The 6,090-nt window shown below is 39.7% G+C and overlaps 1 long non-coding RNA gene across 1 annotated transcript; it reads left to right on the plus strand.

The window, feature by feature from the left end:
- Positions 1–302: 302 nt before the first annotated feature.
- LOC125466852 (uncharacterized) lies at positions 303–5,438 on the plus strand. The gene is made up of 3 exons (XR_007250519.1): positions 303–428; positions 1,171–1,437; positions 5,131–5,438. It is a non-coding gene; the product is annotated as an uncharacterized LOC125466852 (long non-coding RNA).
- Positions 5,439–6,090: the final 652 nt, after the last annotated feature.

Genomic DNA, 6,090 nt, shown 5'->3' on the forward strand with positions numbered 1-6,090 from the left:
TAGCAAGAAGGATGAAAAGGCTCTCAAAGCTAAAGAAAAGATGTCTCCTTTAAGGAGCCAAGAGGATCAGGTGCCCATCCCCAGGCCCAAAAAGGGAAACCACATCTGCTCCACTAATTAATATAACCTTACTTACACTGGAGAAAACTTCCCACAGTGCTTTCTGTCCCAATTACTCTTGAACTGGCTAGAGACCAAACACCAAAGTAAAACCAAGAGCTGGAGATCTGAAACAAAATCAAAAATTGCGGTAGAAAGAGAGCACAATTAACATTTCGAGTGCAGTGGCTTTTTATCAGGAACAGCATCCACTTCAGCAATGTTTCAATTAAAACCACCATGTCAATATAATGTTCGTAACAAAGTTGTGCAAGAGAAATCTGGGGCTTTGAAATAAGACAAACATCATCAATCACAACAGGAATAAAGTAAGTGATAGCAGATTGACTTCCTTTTATGTATTTAATTTTCTTTTCCTAATTGCCAGTAATATCACTCTTTCACAACCCCCTATTTTTCACTTGCACTGAAGGTTCACTTGATGTCTTGAATCCAGCAGTGAACAATAATGATGGAATGTTGACATTGAATAGCTTCACAAATGCAAAGCTGTCGGCCTTCTTCGGAAAAATGTTGCTAATTAGCTTTCCACTCCATTTGTAACATTTATTGACATGTTCCTTTGTCAGACTTGAAGTGGTTTATTGACAAGATTTCAGAATTTTGCAAAAGATTTGTCAAATCCATTGACCTTAATAATGGTATATTGTGTAAACCATACCCAGTTACTGTGGTAGTTAATTTGTCTAACTGGTCCTTACTGCCAAATCTATCTGACAGTAAACTGTTCTGTGTAGATCTGCATATGCTGAAGTGAGATATACAATTACAATAATGATTTAGTCTTGAAACAATATTAATAATTTTCATATGTGCAAACCTCTACACAACATTAATGTGTTAAATAAATTTACAATGCTACAAAACATGTATGTTATTTGAGGCTCCTGCATAATAGAAAAAAGCTCAGCAAGAAAACAGGAGCTGATCATTTCATTTTTGTTTAATTTGTTGTCGTACTTAATTCTACAAAACTTTAAAATTGTTCTTAAATTACCTTTAATTGCTGAGTTACATAACACAGGGGTTACGATATTTGCTTTCCTTCAGGTCCATCAATCAAAAATGTAACTGAGACTGGAATAACAGCAACTTGTGATGTTTTAATTGACACATAAGCACAACTTTCCTTCCATTACTATAATCAAGTAATTAAATCGAGTGAGATGCAGAACGACTTTCAACCACACTCTACGGGCAGAATAATACAGAGGCCTGAAGAACCAAGTGTTTATGCTCAGGAATTTGATACAGTTGTTTGTGAAGTCTGGGAAACCATCTCAACATTTCAGCAACTAGCTGCCTTTTCCAAAAAAGGTAAGGACATCAAGATGGGTCTCATTAGGCAGTGGTGAGATGCCTATTAACAGGGATTATTGCTTACTAACTGCCTTATTAAGACTGAATATCATCTGATTTAGAATGCAGCTTCCAATCCTACCACTTGCCATGAAGAAAGTAGGCTTGACAATTTTTGACTTGAAAGCTTGAGTGGGTTCCTGGCAATTTCAGCTAACTGCATCTTCCTCTGAGCTGTCTTCAGGAACACCCGGCAACATGTTTCTGGGCAGTATTGAGGACAGCAACCATACATGCTCCTTATTTTTCTTTATTCATTCATGGGATGAGGGCATCGCTGGCTAGGCAGCATTTATTGCCTATTCCCCCAGAGGGCAGTTAAAAGTCAACCACATTGCTGTGGGCCTGGAGTCAAATGTAGGCCAGACCACGTAAGGATGGCAGTTTCCTTCCCTAAAGGACATTAGTGAACCAGACGGACTTTTTCAACAATCGACAATGGATTCACGGTCATCAATAGATTCTTAATTCCAGATATTTAATTGAATTCAAATTCCATCATCTGCCATGGTCCCCAGAACACCATCTTGGTCTCTGGATTAATAGTCTAGTGATAAAACCACTAGGCCATCGCCTCCCCATCCACAGGTGCTGGCATCCAAAACTTTCTAGCCTCTCAGAACCCTCACAGCAACGCTCCAACCTATTTGCAAGTAGCTCCTGCTCTTCAATACTGTACCTTGAGCTGCACCAGCAACAGGCATTGATTTGAGGCTGCATGCCATTTTACAAACAGGGACAGGATCCCAGTTCAAATGTTGGACCAGACTGCATCTCAGAGCTGGTCAACCACTCCCTTGGCACTCACTCACTTTGAGCCTACCTGTATGTTCTCAGCATCCTTGACTTGCTTTGACTTCTTACACCTGGTCCCTTCAACCAAAGATACCAGGTTCATTGTACTTCTGTCCCACCTTACCATTTAGCGTGCACACAAAGCCAGGGAGCTTGCCACAGTGTGGAGCTAGAGGAACACAGCAGGCCAGGTAGCATCAGAGGAGTAGGAAAATTAATGTTTTGGGTTGGGACCCTTCTTCGGAAATGGGGCCCATTTCCAAAGAAGGGGCCCAAACCAAAATGTTAACTTTTTTGCTCTTCTGATGCTGACTGGCCCGCTGTGTTCCTCTAGCTCCACACCTTGTTATCTCTGACTCTACCATCTGCAGTTCTTGCTATCTGTGAGGCAGCTTGCCATGGTTGTCAGAAGCCCTTGCTCACATCAAGGGAGGTGGCCATCAGTTAGCAGGGAGGGCTCGCACAAGAAGTCAAAGACAGCCTCTAAAACCAGCCCATGGTCTTGAATATAGGTAGCCAATCATTTGGGCAGTCAGGGTCTGGATCCTCTCTTTGTGAGCTGAATATCAGGCAATCCATTACCAGTCTTCGCTCTTTCTGCCATATTATGACCTGTTTTCTCCTGGAATGATCGAAGGGGAGTGATTGAGTGAAAGGAAAGTAAATGGTACAGTTGTTATAACTGGTGTATCTGGGGAAATGTCCCTAACAAGTGAATAGGCAACACAGAGGGCACTCAAAGTTGATGGCATTGGGTGGGTGATGGTGCACCCAATAGTGGGAGTGGTAGAGCATGAGCCTTTGTGGGTGTTTGTCGCAATAGCAGAGATGCACTTAGTATGAGGGTAACAGAGATAAGGTGCCGTGATTTACACTGGTGGAGTGAAGCAAGTCATTGACCTCCTTCCTTCTTTGCTGTACATACTCCCAGAAGGTTGACACTGCACTTACTTAGCTGAAAACCTTAGCTTAGGCTATTAAGATCCAGTTGTGACCCAAAACTGGCAGTCCTAGGAGAAGAGGATAGCTCTTTTCTACATCACCCTGTCCACCAAGACATCCAGGTCCATGTCCACAATGCAAAGACCAATTTCTCCTGCCCTGCCACGGTTGAGGCAAATGTCAGTCACCTTTCAGGGACAGGTCTGGATTGATAGTATTCATCCAGGTGCACAATGTGAGTGGTGAGTACTTCCTGGTATAGCAAGTGGTAGAATTGGACTGGCATTGGACAAGAGTAACAGCATAGGGACAAGGTAGGTTGTTATTAAACTGGTTTGGGATGATATAACACAAAATATCACTGGCCCTCATTGAGTGAAACTCCTCTGTGAAACTTGACGAAATTTGCATTTAGACAATTCAGAGATGTTTTAAATCCTCTTTCCAATAATGCAACCTACCTTGGCCCTGTGCTGATGCTCTCATCCAATGGTAAAATATTACTCTAGATCAGCAAAATACTCTAGAATTTTGCAGTATTATCAAAATATTACAGAGAACAAACTCCCCAAGTACACTTCCCTCTTCCACCAGTTCTAGTAAAATTTTGAAACATATTGGAGTTAAATCGCTAACAACTAAAGTTCTCCACCAAAACAAAAGTGTACGTCTGTAAGACACTTGTAGGTTTTTATTACCAATTGACTATGTCCAACTAACACTGGAGTCCACCCATTGGTCTGACCACCAATCAGTCTATAACTGAACAATGAGTCTATTCCTTGGCCTTTATTTGGCTGCAGGCTTAATAATTGTGCATGTATTTAAAACACACTGTGTGAGGGTTTGGGAGGCAAGACTAAGCTGTACATTTGGGTCCTGACACCAGCTTGAAAATCCAGCTCACTAACTCTGTCTACATCACCAATGATTCGATCAGAACTGCTGAATATGTCCAACGTTTTCTATTTTTTATGGAAAAGTGCAGTTCCACAGATTGGGTCATTTTATATTTCCGCAAGTAGATACATTTCCGATTCAGTCTGTCCCATTAAAAAACAGAAACATTCATCAAAATGCTCTGCATAACTTATTTCAGATGCACGCAGATAATTTACACTTGCCGCTGAAGTAACGTGGTCACTATTCAACTACTCATTGTAACTAGAGCCACAGAAACAAAATCAGGGGAATTTTTGTGAGTGCATATCAATGAAACCAATTAAAAAAATATAATTGTTGACCATCAGTGCTAGGGCAATTCATTCCAGACTTTTTGATTTCCAAGTAGTATAAAATAGTGAAGCTCTATCCCATCTTTGAAGGTCTCATAGTGATGTTGGTGCGATAGGAAAAGCCTGATCAACAAAACCATGTCCTACACTTACATAAAAACCAAAAGAACTGTGGATACTGTAAATCAGGAAAGCCGTACACTTGAATGGTGTTTGATATCTGGTGGTTAAAATTCAGCTGCTTTTCTGCATTTATTTTGGTCCCTCTGAGCTGACTCCTACCATCGTGTGAAAGGAAATTGAATTCTTAACTCCAATCCAAGAAAAATGAACATTTGGAATTTCTTAGGGTTTATATCAGAACAAAATCGAGAAGAAAGTTTTCATAAATAACATTCTGTGCAGGGAGTAAAAAATCTATTTTTCCAGATGGTTCAGAAGTGTTATTGTAGAGTTTGGCTAGCATAATTATAATAAAAACTAGAACTTCTACAACACCGTATTCATCATCTCCTTAGTACTCGGTGAGCTCATTAAAGAGGACTTATTATTTGTGGGAGCCAGTTAAGAGTACAGTATTGTGATTCTGGTCTATCCAAGGTGTGACTGCTCAATCAAACATACAATAAAAATGCAATCAGCAAATCCTATATAATCACCCACATGCGAATCTTTACAGATTTGTCATCTCATCGGGCTGAGAAAATTATACTCTGAAGAAGTAGTTATGGACCCTAAAGCTATTGAACGTGGACCCATATTAAATGGATCATTAACTGCTTGAATGCCAAGATTACCTGGGGATTTTGAACATATGGAATGTTTATGATGGATTAAAGGAAGTAACATATGATTTCTGTTAAATGGCTGCTTCTCTGATTAACTTATTGTATGGACGGAAACTGATTATTACACTTTGGTACTGTTGTTTTAAACTTCACTAAATAACTAAGGTCAACAAATACATGATGACGATCTGTCACTTTAGCCTATCCACTTGCATTAAGCGACATACTCTAAACCTTGTAATTTTATGCATTAATTATATTATGTAAATATCTTCAACACTGGCTATGCTTAAAGAATACATAATAAAACATTTTGGAATATTTTTGAGATAGTGAAGGCATTATATTAATGCACATTCTTTCTTAAGCATTTATAAGAGTGAATATTCATCCCTTGAATTTCTACAAGAACTCACACATCAGAAACAGCATGATTCCTTGAGGGGGTTTTCTGTCCCTCCACCTCACAGCTCTCAAAAATCAACAGAAAACCATGGATTGACCAAGTGCAAGAGAAACAGGCTTCGAGGAAACTGTGGTATCTTTATGGTTAACAAAGCTGCCAGGAAAAGAAGGGGACCAGCAATTACTGCACCTCATTGATGCATGGACTCAATGCACTGACATGTTCTCCCTTTATGCTGTTAATCTCCCTATGACATTAACAAGGAATCAATACTGCAACAGAATGGGGCAAAAGATTGGCGGAAAATAATATATCATCAGGGAGGCTTTCAATGTAAAATGCCTTCAAATATTTAATTAGTCCAGACCAACTTATTACCATATTCATTGGCTCAAATAAAGGTTTTTATCATAACTGTCATCGGTTTTTCTCTTTCTGACCCATG

Source organism: Stegostoma tigrinum, chromosome 32, assembly GCF_030684315.1.
Source record: "Stegostoma tigrinum isolate sSteTig4 chromosome 32, sSteTig4.hap1, whole genome shotgun sequence".
In the NCBI taxonomy this organism is placed as follows: domain Eukaryota; kingdom Metazoa; phylum Chordata; class Chondrichthyes; order Orectolobiformes; family Stegostomatidae; genus Stegostoma; species Stegostoma tigrinum.